The following is a 22,350-nucleotide window of genomic DNA, read 5'->3' on the forward strand; positions in this document are numbered from 1 at the left end:
AAAGGTCTCTTTGGCTCTTGGACAGTGAATATGAGAGTTATTAATTTTGTTTTGAATCATTAGGGCTAACCATTCCTTTTCTACATCAAAAAGGAGAATAAAGAGAAATAAAGTAGTGGAAGCTTTGTTTTCAATGTAACTACAAAGAGCAAATCCTCAGCTCATCCACTTGTCTGGGAGATGGAAGTAAAGAGAATTTACTCTTAGGGAAAATTTCTTCCTCCAAGATGCTGAGATTCACATTTTCACCCACAGAGCTGACCAGTACCAGATGTCCTGAGAGTCAGACAGCCTGCAAACACTTGACCTTCCATGAGCACTGACCTATCCCTCCTTTCATCCCTTCCCCTGCCCAAGCAGTCAGTGTGAGTGCTGCCATTCTCTCTCTTCTTCTGGATCAAATTTTTCTGCATAGTGTTATAAATTCCTTGCGTCTAGCACTGCACAGTGTGTAAGAGCCCTGAAAGAGGGGAAGGTAGTTAGTACAGCCTTACACTTGCAAAAGGGTGAAAATGCCTCAATGTTCATTGTGTATAAGCAAGCACAAGAACACACTGAGACATTTTTGCTTACTTCCTGCCCCTACTTCAAGACATTTTTCAGACCAAATAAGAATAAAATCAGAAGAGGAATTCAAAGCAGAGTGCAGTTTCTTGGGACAGCTTAACACTATCCCCATGGAGCTGAGCCATGGTGTACCTTGTGCGCTGCTGCAACATCACAGAGAAGATATTTCCACAGCCACCTTAATTCTCAGCACTTTGCATAAACTAAGCACTTCAGAAAAGTTGGAAGGATCAAAATGATGAGGTGGATTTTTTAACACCATGCAAGTTATTTCCTAAATGCTTATAATTATGTATTTTTTTTTAAGAAAAGGGGGAGGGGTGAGAAAGGAATAATTAGAATATGACAAATTATTCATCAGTATCTCCCCACGCTAATGAGACAGTTCACAAGGCAGTTAATTATACCAGGATGATTAGTACATCCATACTTATTCAGACACATCTGTAACATGGAAATCAGGTTGTTCTGAAAAGTCTGATGCTGTTACTAGACTTCACCAGTGTCTCAAAAACATTTCAGTGTTTCATCTAAAGGATTTTCACAGCTTAAGTTAATTGGAGATAAGTTTCTTCATCCAGACTTCTTTAATTTTCCACATTAGGCTTCTAAGGGATATTTCATCTTTTTAATTATTATTTTTAATAAATGATGCAACAATGAAAATTAGTCACTTTCCTTAATCACGAGAGAAAGTAGGTTACTGCTCTGCATCCCAAAAACACAAGAAGAATGTCATTAAGTATTTTGTATTTGACATCATTCAGAGGCAGTGCTGTACATCACCAGAGTTGGATTTCATATTGAGCATTCCAAAAGATGTTGCAACAGCTGATCTAGGGATTAAGAACTCATGCCCTGAGTCAAACTAATAAGGCTGATTTTTCTTCAGTATTATCCATCATAAATATTTTTCCCTTGAGGATGGATCTCAGGTTCCTTTGGAGCACATGACCACTGCACTTTTCCTTTCTCCTGTGCACGGTCATTGCTGCGATAACCCCAGTTGTGAAGGACACCTTGGATGTCCATTCATTCTGGAAGTCCAAGGTGAACAACTCTTAAACTTTCTCCACAGGCAGTCACTGCTGGTGCCTTGGGCCTCTTTTTTTTCTTCCCTGTCTAGGGGCAGCCGAGACCGAGGGCACTGTCTTTGGAGTGAACCTGACATCAGAGTAATTGCTGAGAATCACCCTCCACAGCTCCAAATCCCTGCTAGCATGCAAATTAACACTTTACAGACTGCCCTGAGCTTGAGGTTTTTTTCATTATAAGATCTTATACTTCCTGCCATTTGCCATTGAAGCTCACATGATAAAAGATGAAGCTGTATTCTTCCTTGGCCAAACAACCACACAGCAAAAAATGAGCTTTTCCCCTATTGTATGGCACAGGATGGAAAAAAACAGATGGACAGTGGCTGTTGAAGTGAGTGGCTGCAGAGCAGCTTTTGTGGCTGGAGGGAGGCAGGAGAGGCAATTACACTGAAATCAACAGATATTTTGACAAATCACTTGCAACATTTTTATAAAACTCTTCAGAGTGTTGTGATTTGCCCAGATCCATCAGTCCTGGACTGCAGGTGAAGTGAACAAATCAGGGTGATTTCTGTAAGCTGCAGCTAATGGCTGCAGTTAATAGCTTGTGATAGTGGTAGCAGGGACAGGAACCGCAATTAGTTTTATTAAAGGGAGAAAAGGCTTAAGGTAACAGAAGCTGGGAACACCAATACTAATTAATTTCACAGAATTAAATGGCGGTGTCATTACAGAACCTGTGGTTTGAAATAAAAAGGATTAGGCTTTAGAGGGGTTTTTCTCAGTCAGTTTGATACCTCTTTCTTGTTTTGCTTTGTTTTTTTCTTTTTGGCTGGGAATGATGAATCATGGAGAGAGAAATGAAATTAACATACCATAAAGCATATCAGGCAGGAGTTTTGTGTTGCACCTGTGCTGTACCCCAGGAGACAAAGTCAGAAACAGTCCTTTGTGCCCTATGAAGGCTAGACAGAGGTGGGATCTTTACTAAAAGCAAATGCCCTCAGGGCTGAGTGTCTCATGAGATGAAGCGCAAGCTGCACTACAAGCAGGTATGAATACACCAGTATTGTGGGACAGCACGGTCTCTTCTGGTCAGGAACAGGCCTGTGATACCTTCTGGCTTGTATGATCCTGCAACCTTACACTGCTTTTTCTCTTCCTCATAATTTGCACAGAATGCACACCACAGAGGCTTTCTGTATTCTGACAGGACAGGTGAGGATAGGAGAAATGGATTCTCCACCAGCATTTATGTGTTAAAAGCAAAGGCTGTTTGGGGGAGAGCTACACCCTCCAGCACGATGGCTGGAGCAGGCTCTGGCTCTGTGGAGGGGTGCAGGCATGGAAGGCTACTAGAATTCTTTCAAGCAAGACTTTTTGTCATAGAAAATATTGCAGAGGGCTATCCATGTAAAACTGAAGCACTTTGCCTTCACTTGTGCCACACAGAGTGTCAGAGAACATCTTTAATTTCATCACTTGAGTAAAGAGCTGCTGCCCAAAGGCAAAACTGGCAGAACTTGGCTACAAATACTCCAAGAGTATTCGCAGTCAGCTGCATCTTGCATTTGACATGTCAGGGTGAGGGAGAAGCTGGTGCATCACTGCTTGAGTATGTGAGCTGCTGATGCCCCACCAGAGGGTTATAAGGTGTGAAAAGCTGACAAAGTCTCCCCAGATAGCCCAGGAGGCTTCTCCAGTGGCCACATGGGCCACCCTAACATTGAGGGGAGCTGGGTTTCCATGGCAGAGCACAGAGTCTTTCTTATAGGAACTAGGATTATGTTCCAAAGGTAGATTGGAGTATTTCTAAGTGAATTTCAGTCGAGCTGCCTTGGAGCTGATAGGATCTAAAACAGACCAGAAGCCAGGAAGAAGCTGCAGGGAGATAAGTCCAAAAAGAGAAATATCTTTATTTCTTTATTGTAAACCAGAGTGGCAATTTTGCCTGCTTGATTTGGAAATATCAGCCAGTCTAGGTGATAGAACTAAGGAGCAGAATGAAGTATGTGAGCTTTAGCAGTGTAATAGGGAAAACTTAATCTCCAAACTACCCTTACTTTCTCATAAGTAAGCTACATTGTATCTTCAGTTTAAAATGATCAGGGATTATCCTCCAAAATAAATAATAAAATAGCAGCGTATACCTATGGCAAAAGTTAGAGTCTGAAGGTATAAATTGGAAACAATGACCTTGACTCTTCTCAGAGATTCAGACAAAAAAAAAAAAAAAAAAAAAAAAAAAAAAAAAAAAAAAAAAAAAAAAAAAAAAAAAAAAAATTTTTAATAAAGTTCTCTTAGGAAAGATAAAGTAAGAAAGAAGAGAATCGGAGCTGAGATGCTTCCTATTTTTTTTCAGATATTACACTAGCTTTTCCTCTCTCCTTGCTCTTTTCTGGTTAGAGTCCCTTTTTTGCATGCAGAGCCAGGCCCATGATAAAATTCCTCCATCACTTCCACTGACTACAGCCAGCCGCAGCCAGGGAAATGGATTGAAGGATTCAGCAGGACCACACCGTGCTTAAATCCTTGCAAAAGGGAGAAAAAGGAGAGCTGATAGAACAAAATAATGACCACATCCTTCCTGTTAGACAACAACTGTTACCATTAGGGATGAAACACTTCCTTCTAGAATATAAATGCCATGGTAGTGCTTTATCTTCAAAGCTGTTTTTGTAATCATAATGAAAACACTATAAAAGCACTGTTTTCTTATTTTTCTTCACCCCCTCCACATTTTCTTCATGTACTGGGAAAAATCAAATCACCCCATTCTGTGCCTGAAAACATCAAATTTAATGCAGCTTAGAAAGGTACTACCCTTCAAGTGAGTGCTGATGTTTCGACGTGTTCATAGTCCCAGCCGCACTGCTTTAAACCCCATCTCAGCTTTCAGTCAAGATGTAGATCTGCAGGAAATATAAGTTTTCCTTCTCTTTCATTGCCTTCCAAACAATTCCTTAATTGATTAACTACTTTTTGTTGCCCAGGTATTCTTCAAGTTGCAAAACACACAAAGAGAAATCAACCATTTAAACCAACATCAGGCTTAACAAAATGATCCATTTCATCCTCTTGTAGAAGCTAATGAACCATTTTGAATTTATTGTGATGGAAAGACAGTGTCTTGTTTGCAATTAAGCTAATGAATAGTTAGTCTCCTGAGAAGATATTTTAAAATAATTAATTTCATTAGTTATTATTTTTTAAAAATCAAAATATATATCTATGCACAATTTAGCTTTCATTACCTGGCATCTGAAAACACATTCTCAGAGGATGTTTCCAGCTACTGTCTTACAAGAGGGAAAGAAGAATTGTCTCCTTCTTAGGAGACAACTGAGATGATATTTTGAAGCTTAAAATGAGACCTCAGATTTAAGTACTTGCAACAATGTATAGCATTTATGAAATCATAATAATTTATCAATAACTCAATATACAGAAGCGCTCTAGCTCAGCCTTGTGGGATTTCTATATCTATCCACAGCTCCAGGCCTATTTCTCTTCAGTCAGCTTTCTCGCACCCACAGCCACTAACAATGGTCCTTCTATTTGATTTTGGAGTGTTGGCATATACAATGGATCCTTAGAGTTTTCTTAATGATGCTTCCTGAGGTGACAGTATCAATACCTTTCACTGTTCTGAGGTCTTTCAGGACTTCCCTAACCTCCAGATGTCCTCCTAATAAAGCTTTCTGCAACATCTCAGTACACATAATCCTGTAGTCTTTAAATAACAACCCATCTAGCAGTACTTTTGTTTTAGGGGTGAAGAATGGGATATGCCTGTCACCCTGTGCTATCTCTTAATTGCTTTTTTACAGGATTTTATTTTGGAGCTTGACTGATCACAGCCTACATGTCAAAGGTATCTGGACAGGGTTTTTTTAATCAAATGCTTGTATACTTCTCTTTACCCACTGATCTCTTGAGCATGCTTTTCTGCAGATGAAGAGCTACCTGCAAAAGAGTTCAGTATCCTTGGCCATTGTAAAGGTTTGATATTTTCCCAGAAGGTATTTGAAATGTGAAACAGCATTCATGTTGCAAAACAAGGAAATAGCCTTGCTGACATGACCTGCTTTACTGCTTTGAATATGTTAGGTACCTTTTTGAGGATAACTCTGCCTCACAGGAAATGGAAATTGGTTCCATTTTATGCATCTATTTCATTGGTTTGTTTCCTCTACAAAGACAAAGGAATATAATATTTTTCCCTCCACTTATCCCATTGCTTACTGGCTTTGCTGGATCTTCTTTACCATGCCCAAAACAATTATTTTCTGAACTACTCTTGCTTTTGTCTCAACCTTACAAGTACAGAAACTATCCCAAACCCTGACCCCTGACCTGTGGTTGCATTGAGATCTTTGAGTCCCTTTCCTTCAATAATTCCAGTGTTTTGATTTTTAGAACACACTTGTTTACCATGAAAACACATTTTAACTCTGAAAAATGTTGTTTTTTCATGTTCAATTCCTTACCTATTGTTCTAACACAAAAGCTTTTGGAAGTTACATGGTTTTTATTCACACAAATAGTGAGTTTCTGTGCTCTCTTCCATAGTAATTATCTATATATCAAAACTCCAAATCTAGCACCTTTATCTCTGCTGAGCAACACAGTGAGACATACAGAATGCTGTAAAGTAAATTCGTTATTCTACATCCAATAAATTTGTTTTGGCTTAGTGACTATTTTTGGTTAAGCAAATGGTGATTTCTTATGAAGAATTAACTCTTAGAAGGCTAAAAAAGTTATCCTATATATGTTCTCTCCTCTCAAAATCTTTTGGCAAGTCTGTTAAACTGTCAAATATGCAAACTTTGTGGGACATGTGATTTCAGTTTGTTTTCATGAGCTCACAGCACTCCTATTTTATCTCTAGGAAGAGCAGAGTACTCCAATGCCAATACTACAATTAGGCATTTAACAACCTCTGCTCAAGTTAACAGAAAGCTGCTTAAGAACAATTTATCATCAAAAATAAAGGGGTTTTTTTTGTCTTTGGTTTTGTTTATTTTTTTCTTTCTTGACTGTTACTACTTAAGTTCTGAGACTGAAACACTGTCTTAACCTTTCCCATTTCTTTTCCACACAACAAGAGCATTTCATCTCCCGTAGGAGTTTCAACAGCTTCATTCAACACCTTGTTCCCTATCACCCACACAGAGCCAAGTCATTCCATATCCGTTGTCTGAGGGCTAATTCATCAGCACCAGCTTCTTCTGTGAACAAGCTGGTTTGAAAAACCTCATGCCGGCTCCCTTGAGCATGGTAATCCTCCATACAGAGGATGAGTCAATATTTTGCTATACATCTTTTTGGTCTTTTCAGGGGAAATGTACTTATTTAACAGTTATACAATGCATTTGGTCTGCAAAATCATTTACAAAAAGAGATGTGTATACATTCTCCCTGTTGTAGATAAACCCATCTACAAAAACAAAAAACAAAACCACAGAGATGGGATGTGCCCTAACTGGGATCAATCACATTTAGCCCTGTAGAAGCTGATAGAAAGGAGAAACTACTGGGTCCCCAGCACTAACCATCACAAGATGCTCAAGTTAGTTTTTACTCTCAGGGCAGTAAAATTATCCCATATATACATATGTATTTGTTTTTGCTAGGCTAAATAATCCCTGGATGCTCATCCCAAGCTTTGCACTGCTCAGTTACGCCGCTTTGGAGTCTGTATGAAGTGGACTGGGAAAAGGGTCATAAACCATTTTTTTTTTACCTAATCTGTTTGTTTCACTACCTTGCCAATGAAAAATATTTGCACTCTGAGAAAGATTTGGACTGGGAAAACACATCCAGTGCTGGGAGAATGCGTAAGATGCCAATTTCTCTGGAAGAAACATTTGTCATAGAATCATTAGTATTGGAAAAGGCCTCTAAGATTATTAAGCCCAAGCAGGATATTAGACTCAATCACAACCAACACACAAGAAGAAAACCACTAGTGAGGTTTACTAAAAGCTGGTTGTGACAACGGACCCAAACAAGTTCAGCAGTATTCACCAATCTACAGTGGCATGCTCCCAGAAAGGGAGCAGTTGTGAACATGAACAGCACTGCTGCTAGAACATGAACAAATCTGTAATGCAGAACATTGATAGCATTTTGGGATGACATATGTGTGAGATTTGTGTATGTGTTGCCTATTGAAAACAAACAGCACACAACAGAAGGAATTAAGTGAAAATTTTGATCTTTAAAGAGGAGTGTTGGTGCTTTCATGAGATCATTTCAAGGGTAAAGAGAAAAAGAGCTTGCTCCTTCCCCATAGCACATACTCAAGTGCCAGGAGTACCAGCAGGGATGTTATTCCAGCCATCACAGAAGCTCTGCATTTCCAGGGGATGGAGCACTGCCAAGAATGAATCAGTTGTGCAGGACATCCGACAAAGCCAGTGACAGATCCATTAGTTGCTAAGATCTCTAACAATCTTCTCTTTAGAGAAAAGAAGAGAAAACATCATACTCAGCCCCAAGCAGTAAGTTCCCTCCCTATACTTTACCATAAATCAGATATGGACATTTTTCTTTTCCCCACCAAAACCACACACATTCAGGTTCCTTCCCTTTTCTTGACCAAGAAGATGTTTCTAAACATGTCTCTGCTGAAAGTTTTTCTTAGTCTCCCCAAGACAATATTTTTTACAGGGAAGGCAAGGAACTTTCTGATCCTCTCTTTTAAGAAAACTGGCAGGCCATTTGACTGCATGCCAAAAAAGGTTAGCATCCCAACAGGTTACCCTTGTCAATAGCTGTCAGCACATATTTTTCTCAATAGATAAAATTAAGTTGAAAATTAAAAATAAATTAATTTTAATTTTTTTTCTCTGCAGAGCTGTTAAGAAAATAAACATAATTTTACAAACAGCTCTTATTTATTAATTAACTCATTATGTATAAAGTAATGTTGAAATGGCAGTAGTCAAGACTTTGCTCTCAAGTCTAAACAACAACAGACACAAAAGAGTTTTTTTTTCCCCTACAATCCATCAGCATCATTACAGGAGACCCAGCCTTGCAGAAAAAACAGGATAACTACTCAAGCAATTTTTTTTTCTATTTAGATGTTATCCTAAATCAACACATTCATTTTGGACTCCTTACTCAGGTTATTTCTCAGTATTAACTATCATTGCAGTACACACCAGAACGTGTGCAATATCTAGGATTATATTCTATTCAGAAGTCGTGTTCCGTTTTCCTAACTGTTTGTCAAAACTTTATTTTTCTATTTTGAGTAGTGAAAACCAAAATTCTCCTTCAGCTGGATACTGATGTAAAAATTCAATTTAGAAGTTCACTTTGCTTTTCAAACCAGCCCATAGCAATGGCTCAGCATTCATAAGTTATATCACTCCACAAGTCTTCTTTCTCACCTAATATCAGAGATTTGCCAAGATATTCCTGCTTAAAAGGAAAAGTAGAAGTCTAATGCACTTAGGTGGCATGCTGTCAATTCTGATAATTTTCAGATGCCTCCAACTCCACAAGTACACCTATAGTAACACGGAAGGTATTATTTAGTGTCACAAGCCAAAAACCAAAAATAACCATGGCATTATTTTTTAACTTATTGAAGGAATTCCAAGTATCTATGTAGCACAGAAGTTTTCCAACTGAAATCTTGCCCTAAGCCTGATCTGCTGGTTTGGTTTTTAGTACATGCTTACTGAATTCAGCAGGTGATCACACAGGATTTTTTTTATTTGGGAGCCAAATGAAGGGTCTCTGGGTTCTCTCTGAGGAGCATTTCAGGCATTATGTGGCTGTACAGACAGAACTCTCACAAAATGGCAAGGAAAGAGTTCTTAATTTCAGCTCTGAATTCACCAGAAAAAATTGTGAAGAATGAGATGAGAGCTACTGAATATTGGTGCAACATATAGAGGAAATGTTGCATACTTTGTGCGGGATTGTGGCTCTCTCTTCCTGCCAAAGCAACAACAAGAGGAGTTGCACATCACCCAACCCCACCACACCCATGCTTTTCAGAGAGCAAACGGACACAACACCACACAAACAAATAGTGCTGTGCTGGTAAAGGACATTTGGAAGACCACAGCAGCAGGTGACAATGTGTTACTGGGGAGATTAATTACTTCTCATGCTTCCAGAAAGTCCATTAAGAAATCTAATCTACAAAACGGGCTCTCCTACACACATTACTTATCCATTAACATTCTGAGAGCAATTAGCAATTAGGCAAAACAGGTGATAGCATGTGCAACCCCTGTGAAGTAGTGAGAGAGAGATTTCCATAATATTTTCACATTGAGGCAGAAGCAGCATAGCAACAAGAGGTGCAGCAGCAAGCACTTAATTTGTATAGTCTGGACAGGAGAGCTACATGGCAACAGTTTGAAAAAATTGAACCTCTGTATCTAAATAATATCCGAGTTTTACTCCCTTAGATTTTCCCTCCCTGCCACTCTCATTTTCCATGATACCAATCTGTATTTTTCCCTATCTCTGGTCGTGTCCTCTTTCTGCCACCAATTCTCTTGTCCTTAACTACTTCTTTTAGTCTTTTTTGGTGTGTCTGGTGATACTGCATTGATCAACATTTTTTTTACATTGCTCATGTCTATTGTACAGCCATTTGCCACCATTAGTGTTGGGAAGATATTGTTCCTTTCTCCTTCTAGGACTTTAATCCTGATTTTTTTCCTCATTGTCCTCCCCAAACTTACATGAGTCACACTCTGTGTTTGGTTTTTCATCCTGTGAAACATCAGGGGAACACAGTGAGACCTTTTATCAGCAGAGAAAGGTAAAAGAGTGCAGGATTGTATTTCTGGCTGAGAATTTTCCTTCAGAGAACTCTCTCTTACTTCATCCCACTCTATTTTTTGCTCCATCCACCTCCTGTGCAGCATTTATAATGTTGTCTGATCTGCCCTTTTTTCCAAGGTCTATAGCTTTGGCTGGCATCTAATTTGATCTGGATAACAATTCTCTGGCACCTCTCTAGCATAATTATACATCATGAAATGCATTAAAGATTTTAATTTGGGACACCTCAGTCTCCGCAACTATTAATGATTTGGCATCTTTTTGAAGCTTGTCGACAGGGCCACCAATTAGGGTGATGGTGGGGTTTGTGATGTGTATGTAACAACTGCCCAGCAAGAATTGGAAAGTCACCAGCAAATTTGTCTATAACAATGAAATCTCAGTGGTTTTTAGTCAATACATCCAAATCATGGACTTGATTTAAAGACATTTAAATGAAAGTTTTGCATCCCACTCTTAATATCCATCAAGTATATCTTCTGTGTTGAGGATTTTTTTTCATTCACCCTTACTTAATTTTCCCTCCCTTATCTGTTTCACTTTTAATTCTGTGTTCACCTGACCCAAAAACATAGTTTTATTTCTTTAATCGCTGTCTTTTACTCCATTTTTCATTCCTTTCTGTCCTCTAGCACCCCTTTTCACTCACTGGTGATTTAGTTGAAAATAAGGCAACTGGAATTAAGAGGCAGAACTTATGTAAACTGAGGATATTCAGGTCTAGACTCTACAATCAATTATTTCAGATGGTTCAGAAATAATACAGTTTATCCTACTGCAGTGTTTAGTATGAATGAGATGGTCATAGATTCTTAGATAATTGCATTACTGATAGGACAGTAAGTACATGGAACAGGTTACACGAGAGAATATTAAAGCAAGGTGAGATTAGTCATAGTATAATAGAATCATAGAAATGGAAAACATGTACATCATTCCCCAAGCCCCTCTACCTTGAGAAGTTTATGTTGCTTTCCACCAAATCACACTCTCAAATTCTTTGTTGAGTCTAGTTTGTGGGGTTCTGGTAGGCATTCACCTCCCAGTTTTCTGGGATTGCTCTTTACCTCTTTAGAGACCTCCTCTGCCTTTTGCTTTTGATGAACTAAGCATGGAGTCAGACACTTCCTTGAGAGAAAAAACTCCCACTGCATGCCATAATCAAAGTGATGTGCTCCTGAAAGAAGAGATGGTGAGTGTGAGAGGAAACCCCACAGAATGGCACTGATTTGAGTGCCCTGGCAGAGAGAACACTGCATTCCCGCCTGCAAACAGACTCTGAAAGAGCCAGACGAGCTGCTGGAGTTCTTGAACAAGATGCAGCTTCCATTAACAGGGACACACCAGCAGAAATAAATGTGCCTGCATTCTTAGGACTCAATTAGCATTAGCCATACTTATTAAGGCAGGAATACTTTTGATAATATAAGAGATGCTGAAACATTAGAATCTCAGGAAAGAATCTGAAAGTTTTACCTCTGGGTAAACTGAAAGAACTAGCTGGAAATACAGAGGTAGTCTAGAAAGCAAGTAAGCAGTACAAATTAAACAGCATGTATATCCTTGCCTGTAATTTACTTACAGGAGAAAACCAAGAAAGAGGCTTGTTAGAATACAGTAAATCTCGTCCTCATCTAGCTAAGGTGAAAAGGAGATAATGACTGATTTTTATTACTATAAGCTATATATAATTTTCCTTCCTAAATCTCCAGTAAGACATTTTTATATGGAAAAATGTCATGTGCATTTTTAAACAACACAAGGCCAAGTGCTGGACTAGTGTTGAAAGAAAGACAAGTAGAAAGAGGGATGAGAGCTGGAAGAAGCTTGTAGTAAAGAAGATGTGTCACATTCTTCAGTCACTCCAGTGAATGTTTTGTGCTCAGTGGATTTTCATTTCTGAGAGCACAGTGTGCAAAACAACACATCCTGACAATACAAATTACACCAGAAACTCCACTTCATTATCTGATTAGTTTTCAGACAATAAAACTGCTAAAATGTAAATGGTAATGTCCCACCTTGTGGCGTAATTCTGAAATCTCATTCTTTGAGATTAAACTGGAGCTAGCCTCAGAGTCCAAGTGAGACACAGTTGTGGAATTACCAGATTGATGAACTGGTTGGGGCACAGTGGTTCATTTCCATTATTAATATAACTTAGAGACTTTAGTGGTGTTTTACCTGACTGAAAGAAAGTCTGTAAGGTTGTCTCCTTTCTTGGATATATTCAAAATTTAGGTGCACACAAGCCAGTCCCACAACTCTGGTTAATAATAACCTGGGCAAGAGGCTTGGGCGAGCGGTCTCCATAGAGAGAGAGTTCTCTCCCACATCAGCCATTAAGTGATGAAGAACAGCATCTGCTTCCATTTGGGGATGTGTTTTGGGGGGGGGGGGGGGGGGGTATCGAAATTAATGATGGGGATTAACAGTATTAGTGGGTATTAGACACAGAATTAAGAATGCTTTGGCAAGAGGTAAAAGTTATGCATTTAACTCAGGCAGGAGCAGGGTGGGGAGGGCAATCTCTTGGAGGAAAATTAGGATCTTTTAAATTAAGTTGCCAGTTGAATTTTGTCAGCAGACAAATTTGTTTCAGAAAATACAGGGGTTGTTGCTTAATTAACAGTGCAAATTTATTTTTATCATTATTATGTGTTATTGCTTATGTAATTGTTATTTTGTTGCTGGTACATTTAATAATTTCATTTGTACATAGCACATTTTATATAGAATTATACATATATTTATATATTCACATATAGTTATACATAATAGATGTTTATAAATTACATTTATACATAATAGATTTAATAAAAGCTAAATAATGTTATTATGTAACTGCTATTATTATGTCTAATTACTATGTGTTGCTGGGACTTTTTGTTTAGGTTTTCTGTCAAAACAGTATTCAGGTCAGCTGACATATCCTTGAGAGGACTGTGTAGGAAATTCCCCATAATATGTTGGGGTTTATAATGAGATTTTTGCAATGTCATGCTGCTATTCTACCTGACAAGTAGCTGGATTTTATTTAATGAATTTTGTCCTAGCTACTGTTCTATGCAGAACATAGAGCAATATCTTTCCATGGAATATCAACACTCAAAAAATATTTACCCTATGATATCTGTAAGGTAAATATTACTTTATCAATTGGAATATTTGTCAATCCATGGAGTTTTTTGCCCTTTCCCAGAAATATTTATGCAGTACAATGAGAGTATTTACCCTTCAATTTAACCAGCAAATATTTGTAGGCCACCATCTTTTATGTCCACCACCTGCTCTTGAGGTATCTCACTGCCAAATTATTTTATTTCTCAGGTTTTTTTCACTCTTTTTTATGGCACATTTCTTGCTTCAAGTATTTCTGTGCCTATTCCTGACTCTCTCCTCCCCATTGATCACCACATTTCTGGGAACATGGAACAGGATCAGGTTTCCATACTCCTGAGGCAGAGCAACAACAGAGTACAATCATAGAATGGCTTGGGTTGGAAGGGACCTTAAAAATCACCCAGTTCCAGCCCTCCAACACCATGGGCAGGGGCACGTTGCACTAACCCAGGTTGCTCAGAGCCCCATCCAACCTGGCTTTGGACACTTCCAGGGACGGGACAGCCACAGCTTCTCTGGGCAACCTGTGCCAGGGCCTCAGCACCCCAAAGTAAAGAAATTCTTTCCAACATCTAATCTAAAACAACTCTCTTCAGTTTGAAGTCACTTCCCCTTGTTCTGTCACTCCAGATCCTTGAAAAAAGCCCCTCTCCATCTTTCTTGTAGGCTCCCTTCAGAACTAATGAGGGCTCTCATTAGTTCACAACCTTACCCTTTTGTTTTTTGGCCACAAACCCTTGCATTTGTAAAGCACAAACCCACAAGCCAGGGCTTGTTTTTGTAGCACACAACAGGCTCTGGTACAATTTGGTTCCTTATACTTCTCTATCTGTCTTCCACACTAAGGTTTTGTGGGTTATTCTTCCAGCTGAATACCTGTTAGAAATTATTTTCCTCTTCAGAAAAATTTCCTTGAACTTTCCTTTTTTTAAAAAATCTCTCTTTTTATTACCTTTATGTAGAGTAGAATCTTATGGTATAAGTTGCGCTTCTCTGAGGATACTTAGTTTTTAAATACAGGTGAAACAAAAGAATACCCTCTTAATTTCTCTTTAAATATTCTTAGAATTTTTAAGCATTACATCCACTTCCTAAAAAATGCAGATAATGTAATGAAAATTACAGGGAAGCATAAACTCAAAGAAACTATAACTGATTATTTACAAATTAAGTTAATGAACACATTGAAATGTTGCCAGGCTGGAGCCCTAAATCCCTTTGTAGGGTATTTTTTTCCCCAGAAAAATGTTGTTCTTGTTTGTCAAAAAGAAGGTGACTTATAAACTGATGGATTCCTTTCACATTTCATCAGAACAATCATCTGTGCTTTTTTTACTTTCTGCTTCCTTGGTGCAAAAGGAAACTCTCCTCTGCAATGTCCCATGTTGATCTGAGTCACAGCTGATTGTTTTCACTGAATAGGCAGTTTTTAAAGTCTAGATTGATTCAAATTCACACCAAAAACTCTTACATCAAACCACGTTTTCTATTCTTGTCTGACATTACATTTGTAATGAAATTGCAGTTTCAGGAAATATTTGCTGTGTGAATAAGCAATCCATTGATCCCAGAACCATTTGTGTGTGCCGGACAACAGCAGGAGCTACACCTTGTCACAATTCTTTAGAAGTACACTCAGACTAAGAACCGACCCAAAATGCTTTACACCCTCTACAGCTGCAGCTGAGCACGCTGGACATGCTGGTGAATTTATTCTCTGTTCCCTGTCAGGGACATGAATCTGCTCATGGAGGTTTCAGGTCAGAACCAGGAGAGAATTTAAGGCTCATTCCTGGAGAGAAACTCCTAGTGGTGAATAAGGTGCTGGCAGGGAAATGGGACACCTGTGTGCCAATCCTGTCCAGCTGATGCTTCAGCTGCTGGGGTGAAGGTGTGTTTGGGCAGGTAAGGGAGTGAAAAGCAGCATTTCCTAATGCAATCAGCTGGAGACATTGAAAAGAGGCGATCAGGGTTATGTGCGAGTAACTGCAGTGATCAGAAAGCCTTTTCTTCTGAGTCACCTGTTGTGGCTGGACGGACAGGCACTGAGCTGTGCAGTTGACTGGGGGTGTGGAGCTACATGGGAGGTACCAATTTCCTATGCAGTGTTCCCAAAGAAAAAACCACAGCCAAGCTACAGTCACATTTAACAGCTCTTATTCCCAAACACAGGAAAACAATTTCCAGAAAAGATTGAATTTCTTTCCTTCTGCTCAAAATATTCTCTTTTTTCTTTTCATTACTCTTTTTTCTTTTTTTTTTCCCCCCTAAAATTTAACCCAGATCCGATTGAATGTAGCACACATACAGGTATGACAGGTCAGAGGGTACCTCTGGCACCCTGCTGCACCATTCAGAGAGGCGTGTACAGAAGCACATTTCTTAGCTGACAAGCCCTCAAGAGGAAATTCCTGTTCTCCAAAAGAGAAGGGAGGAGACAAGGCTGTGCTCTTTTGGATGTGTTTGCAGCACACTGCAACTTCCAGCACTCACTGCAAGGGAGCCAAGCAGTCACTTGTGTTCTGTGGCTGGGAGGCTTTTCTAGGAGAGCCACAACACAGATTTCTCAGAAGTACTTGTTGTCGTCTGCTTAAAAAGTCAAAATAAAAAAAAACCTCCTAGAACCAAAAATTGGCTAAAACATGGCTAGATCAAGATAAAATGTGGCAATGTGTTTGAGGGTAAATGCAACACAGACATCATAACCATTCTTTTCTGTCTGTAATTTTAACTGGTCACAAACACTAAGATGATCTGCAACAGCCTGGAAATCCTCTTCCATCTTGCTTTTCTACCCTGACTGTTGTTAAACAGCTCAGTAGTTCTGGACTGAACAAATACAAATACTTCAAAGTAGCATTATCTAATTAAAATGTTCCTCTTTCAGAAATTATCTACATTATTTTTTTCCATTTTCTCCTAAGCATCCTTAGCAAAACTCAATCTCCTGACTGAGTTGTGGTCATTTGCACTGGAAATATAGCATCTTTTCTAACTGGAGCTAAGCTTATTTAAAAAAATATAAATAGCACACTCCAAAAAGACTGCCAAATTTTTTAGCAAAATACATTTGTATGGATTTCTTCCCGGAGTAGAAATTCCTCTTTTTGCAATTGTGTGCAATTTATGACCATCAGAAAATATGAGCCATGTTCTCTCCTCTTTTATACAGCATAAACTTCAGTGAAATCAAATTACACTGATGTAAAACCATTGTAAATGAGATCAGAATCACAATCTGCCTCACCCAAGATAAAACTGTTTTGTGGCTAAATAATTTCATTTTGTGATTAATTTAATATTAGTGATGGGGTCCAAATGTGTTCTGTAAACTGCTTTATGAATAGAATTTGATCCTCTGAGGTAAGTGAAACACAAATGAAAAAACATTCTATTATCAAAGGTGCCATGTTTCTTTGTGAAGTGTTTCCTTTTATAAAAAAATTCCCATTCTTCCTGAAATCCAAACATTGACTCTTAGAGATTCTTTCACTGAAGGTGTTGGGTTTCGTTTGTTTGGGGTTTTTGACTATAGAAAGACAGTTTCTTTACTTAGCTGGGTAACTATTGCTGAATATATTCACTGTTGTTGCTGTCTCTCTCCTAGCTAACATATAAGCTTGTTTTACCAGGAAACCAGTTCATATCCATAGCTTGATTTGTCACTTTTAAAATTAGCCAGCTAAACTAACAGCTTATAAAATTATATCAGCACAAAGAAAGTCTACTTGGATTCAGAAGGACATGATGTGCCCTGTGTTTGCAGAATATTAATTGTGACTGGAATAAATATTGATTATACCCTTTGTAAAATGACCAATAAACATTTCAGTATTCTTTAAACACAAGCTGTTTGTTCCTGATAGAATGCTGTACTTTCCCTGAGGAAAAGTAGGGGGGAAAGAAGTTGGAGAACACTGCATTAGATGTGGGAAAAATACTCAAGAAATGATCTTGTTAACAGAAAATTGTGCAACCTTTACAAAATTTTAATTAGAGTTCTAATTTTATTCATTCCAAATCTTCTGGTATCAAAAAAGAGAGCTGTACTGGAGGATGTTTCATGAACTCCAAGTTGAAGATCAGATACTGTTCTACAGGAATTACTTTATCACATAAATTAATATAATGCTCAGATCAGATATTGAACTAAGAAAACAGCTCTTAATAATGTAACTTCTGCTGTACTTCATAAAGCTGAGAGAAATAAATAACATCTTGCCTTGTGTTTTGTCCTGATGCAAATATAAGCATAATATATCCCCAGTGTTTTCTGGAAAGCCATTATTCATCCAGGTTTTGGCCTCTGAAAATAATCAGATTCTGGACTTTTTAATGCAGAGAAAGAGAGAGAACAATCTTACTGTAGAATAAAGATACTATCTCTCTTCTTCATATTTAACTTATTTTAAGTTTTAATTTCTGATGTTATAACCCCTCTAAGCTGTAAGGCTCCTCAGATCAATGTCACCAAGGTTCAAACCCTGTTTCCTTCCTCCAGTATGCTTCATAAGGATTACGGCATTAAAAAGGAAAAAAAAAAAAACCCTCCTCTATTGTCAGTCTCTTTTTTTGTCCATCTTTTAACATCCTCTGATTTAATTTCATTTTGAGATGTATAGTTACCTTCCTTGCTGGGTTCCCTTAAATGATCATAATCTTTCCTTCTAGAGAGCAATGTTCAGCTCTCAGGATGCTCTCCTACTCATTGAAGCAGCTCATTCACTATTTCCATCTCTAAGCATTTAGATTTTACTTCTGGTTGACAAGTTCCCCGCCTGAGCACACTGTGTCAGAGACATCAGTGTACAGCAGCTCTTCAGGCCTCTCCAGCTGCCTGCAGATGTCATTTCCAGGACTTTGGTTACATTCTACTTTCTCATAACAACTCTTGGATAAAATACAATCTGACATATAGCTTGAGATGAAGAGGTTAATTGAGTCTATGCAATTGATTCTGCAATTACGTTCACAGCTCAAGAATGTTGGATCTGAAGACATTTAATCATGTATTCTTGGCCACCTAAGCTGGGGCAAACCTTATAACCACCACTTGGTCCAGATCATATTAACATAAATTTGCATAAGAAAGATTTTTTATTTACATCCTTACATGCTAAAAAAATGGCACCAAATGGAAATCAATATTTTCATTAGTAGTGCTACTCCTCAGTGATATTCTGCTTTACTGAGGAAGGACAGGTGAGGAAGAACAGTCCCCTGGATGTGCCCTCAAGGCTTACAATGTGTTGATTCTGTTAAATTCACTGCAAAGGGACAATCTTCCCTGCAGGAACTGTTTTGGCTGAGGCTGCTCCTTTCGACAAGATTTCTTTGTCAGCCAGACAACCCAACCAATATCACATTAGTTTCTGTGAGCAAAGATGCTTTCTTATTATGTCACTCATAACCTATGATTCTGGGTAGCAGATTTACTCAACTCTGGATAAATAAGAAAAGACAAAGCTACTGCTTGCTCTTACTTCCACCAGAACACATCCTGATTATCTGCAGAGACTTCCCACCTGGATTTTCACACAAACTTCAAGAACAAGGAGCATTTGTACTGTAAGTGAGAAAAGACTGATGGCAACGTGGCCATCCAATACATCCACATGAGAGAGAGCAAACTCCATTCCACTTTGCATCAGGAGATTCTGTTCCCTGCACACAAATAAAGTGCAGCATGCTTCTTTCTAGGCACCAACTACCAGCTACTCTTCCAGTTAAACAAAATCACTTCTGGCAAGGAGAGGTTTGCTACTTCTTGCTCATAGCAGCAGAATCAGGAGAACAAGAAAGCAAGGGAGATGGAATAAATGAGAGTGAACCACGTTTTGTGCATCGGCAGGTCCTTGGAGAAATCAGTCTCCAGAAGAAATAATTGTAAAATGGGAAATCTTGGTTTGTACTTAGCTTTAAGGTTCATTGTCCCTGGCTTTGCAGCCATTCTGGGCAGAGAAAAGTAGAAGTCACTTAGATTTCCAGTTGGATGAAAACTGACTCAGCTTCAACTCCACATTTTTGCTCATCATTCTCTTGTGACAGAAGCCTCAAGCAGACCTCCATGGGCAGCTCTCTGCTCCAGCTGAGCATGTGCAGCACTTCCACCTGGCCCTCTCTGGCAGTACCAAATATATTCATCTCAGTGGATGGCTGAACAAATTAATCTATCAAAGAGGTAATATCTTATGAGAAAGGGAGAATGTCTCAGAGGGGGACCAATAATTGGGACCACTGCATGCAGGAGCTAAAGCACAGTCTGAAACTGATATTAAAACCCCAGCATTTTTAATCAGTCACTGACATTTAAATCAGAAAATCCAAAATCTGTGTAGTGTCCAGTGAAACAGCAAGCTTAAAAATAGCTTTAAGAGGCAGAATAGCCAATTAGCCTTGAATAATGTGAACTGGGAAAAGCACAAAACCCCTGTGTGCTTCCCTAGTGGAGCTGGCTGAAGACCCCTGGGGTAGTTTGCAGTCTCCAATGATATCTAATAACCAGTGTTTCAAATGAAGCTCAAGATTTCAGGAAGCTACTAATTACTCCTTGCTGAATCAAGAGCACAACTGAAACAGCTTCTGATCAGTTTATGCTTGGATTAGAGACACCTACATGTTCTTCTTGGTCAGTGTAACTTCATTTTCTATTCATGCTGAATACCTGTCATTTTAAAAACAAAAGCTGATACTGATAATAGTTGCTTATCATCATCATGGGTTTATACAAAAAAAGCTATAATCCATTTTTCTTTAAAAATGACCCCAAAACAACAGTGGTCCAGTTGCCCCTGACTACTTACAAGTAAGATTTTTTCACACACGTGAATGAATTCTGCAAACACTAACAGAGCTGTGGACAACTGCCAAAAATATTAAAATTACAGGTAGCCTGGTCATTCTCTTTTTTGACTTGTTTTTTCCCCTGTGAACAAGAAATTACTGGGAAAAAAAATACCTGGTTGTAGAAGACTTAAGTCAGAAAGTGGCAGTAATCAAAATCTTTCAGCTTTGCATCACTGGCTTAGGTTAAAGGCACCCCAGAAAATTTCCATACTTGGCTCCTCAATTCAAGCCATCCCAGGATGGACACCATTAAAAAATAATATTTCTCTCAATTGATGTTAGCTCTCTCATAGACAGAAAAATGAAAACATTTCAAGAAGATTCATTTTATGAGTTCAGTTAAACTTTTCAAAACAAATTTAAAGACAATAGAACTGGAAACGTAATTTGCTGCTGTATTCAGCTTCATGATTGCTTAATCCTTGGTTATCACACCTATAAATTAGAAATCTGGGTCCTTTCATGCAAGTACTTGATCCAAAGTTTCTTGTGGTGCTGGGGACTGTGGAAACATGGCTTTTCTGAGGAAGGCAATGAGCGAAAAAGGGATCTTCTCATGGGAACTATCTGAATTCATTCCATTTTTGCAGCAAGGCATAAGGATTTGAAAGACGCAATTGCTCTGTGGAACTGCTTTAAAAAGAAGGGGTGACTACCTTCTTATGTTTTATCACATCCATATGCAGCTTTATTATACAACAATTTCTAAAGTAGAAAGACAGGAAAAGGGGTATCAAGAAGTTCCCTCTCTTCAATGACAATGTCAACAAATGTTCAAGGGTGTTTTATGAGCATTCAGATGGGATCTGAGGCTGACCATCAACTGATAACAGTATCAACTTCCAGAAGAACAGCTTTGAAATTTTATTCTGTACAATTGTTTTTGTGGGATAAGGAGAGTAGGAAAAAAATGTGGAATAAAATATTAAAAATCTCTAGGAAAAACATCAAAGAGAAAGAAGAATTTGGCACTGAGATTACTTCAGTCATGGATCTAAACTATGTTGTGGGAGCAGCATGAAAGAGGGTTTGAGGGCTTTTTTTAATTTAAATTTTTCACTGAAAAATAACTGTTCTTTTCACAAGCTAGAAATCGTTCCCTCAAAAAATATTTCCTACGTCCTAAAATAAACAGGTTGTACTTCTGATGGCAAAAGAAAGATACAGTGGTTTAAGCAGTTAAAAAGTTTTTTTAATGCTACCAAGGGAATACCACTTCTTTGGAACATAAAAGACATTAAAGGAGGATTCTTTTTTTTTTCTTCTTCCTAATAAATTTCAACTATTCTGTTCAAAATTTCTGAAGAACAAAATATTTTCTCCCCTTAGAATAGCCATGGAAAATTAAAATCTGTTACAAGAAAATGATGAGGCAGGTTTAATGTGATGTCTGGAATTCTCTCTTAAGTCTACAGAAGCCAGAGTATTGGAATAAATAATCTGCTGCAGACTTGCTAAACTAAATAAAGAATGTACATTTTACAATATAGAAATGTTGATTAATTTGTATAGTTTTTTTGCTTTACAATCATATTTTTCAGTTTCCTAAAACCCATGCAAGGCTTGACAATGCCCAAGAAAAATGCAAAAAATTTGAAACAAATTAAGTAACCAAAATAATTCTTTTTTTATAGATGTCTCAGAACTCTGTAGTAGTCAGGTCTCAACTGCAAGCCAACTAGTAAACTTTTTTCTTTTTATCCTTCCTCCTTAAAAAGTAGTAATGAATCTCAGTATTTTCCATATTGGCCACCAACATAAAAGGGAATAAAACAGCAGAGACAGACCAAGGAAGAGACAAGTAACTTGAGGATGTAAAAGGCAATGTGCCTCTCTAAGGTCTGTCTGTGGAGGGGCACTCATTTCTGAATTCTATTTGAAATTATAAATCAAAAGTTCCTTAGCAAGAATCTAGAGAATCTGCAAATATTTCAGAGTGTTTTTTCAAAAGAGG

Source organism: Onychostruthus taczanowskii, unplaced genomic scaffold (genome assembly GCF_017590055.1).
Source record: "Onychostruthus taczanowskii isolate IOZ18803 unplaced genomic scaffold, ASM1759005v1 scaffold15, whole genome shotgun sequence".
In the NCBI taxonomy this organism is placed as follows: domain Eukaryota; kingdom Metazoa; phylum Chordata; class Aves; order Passeriformes; family Passeridae; genus Onychostruthus; species Onychostruthus taczanowskii.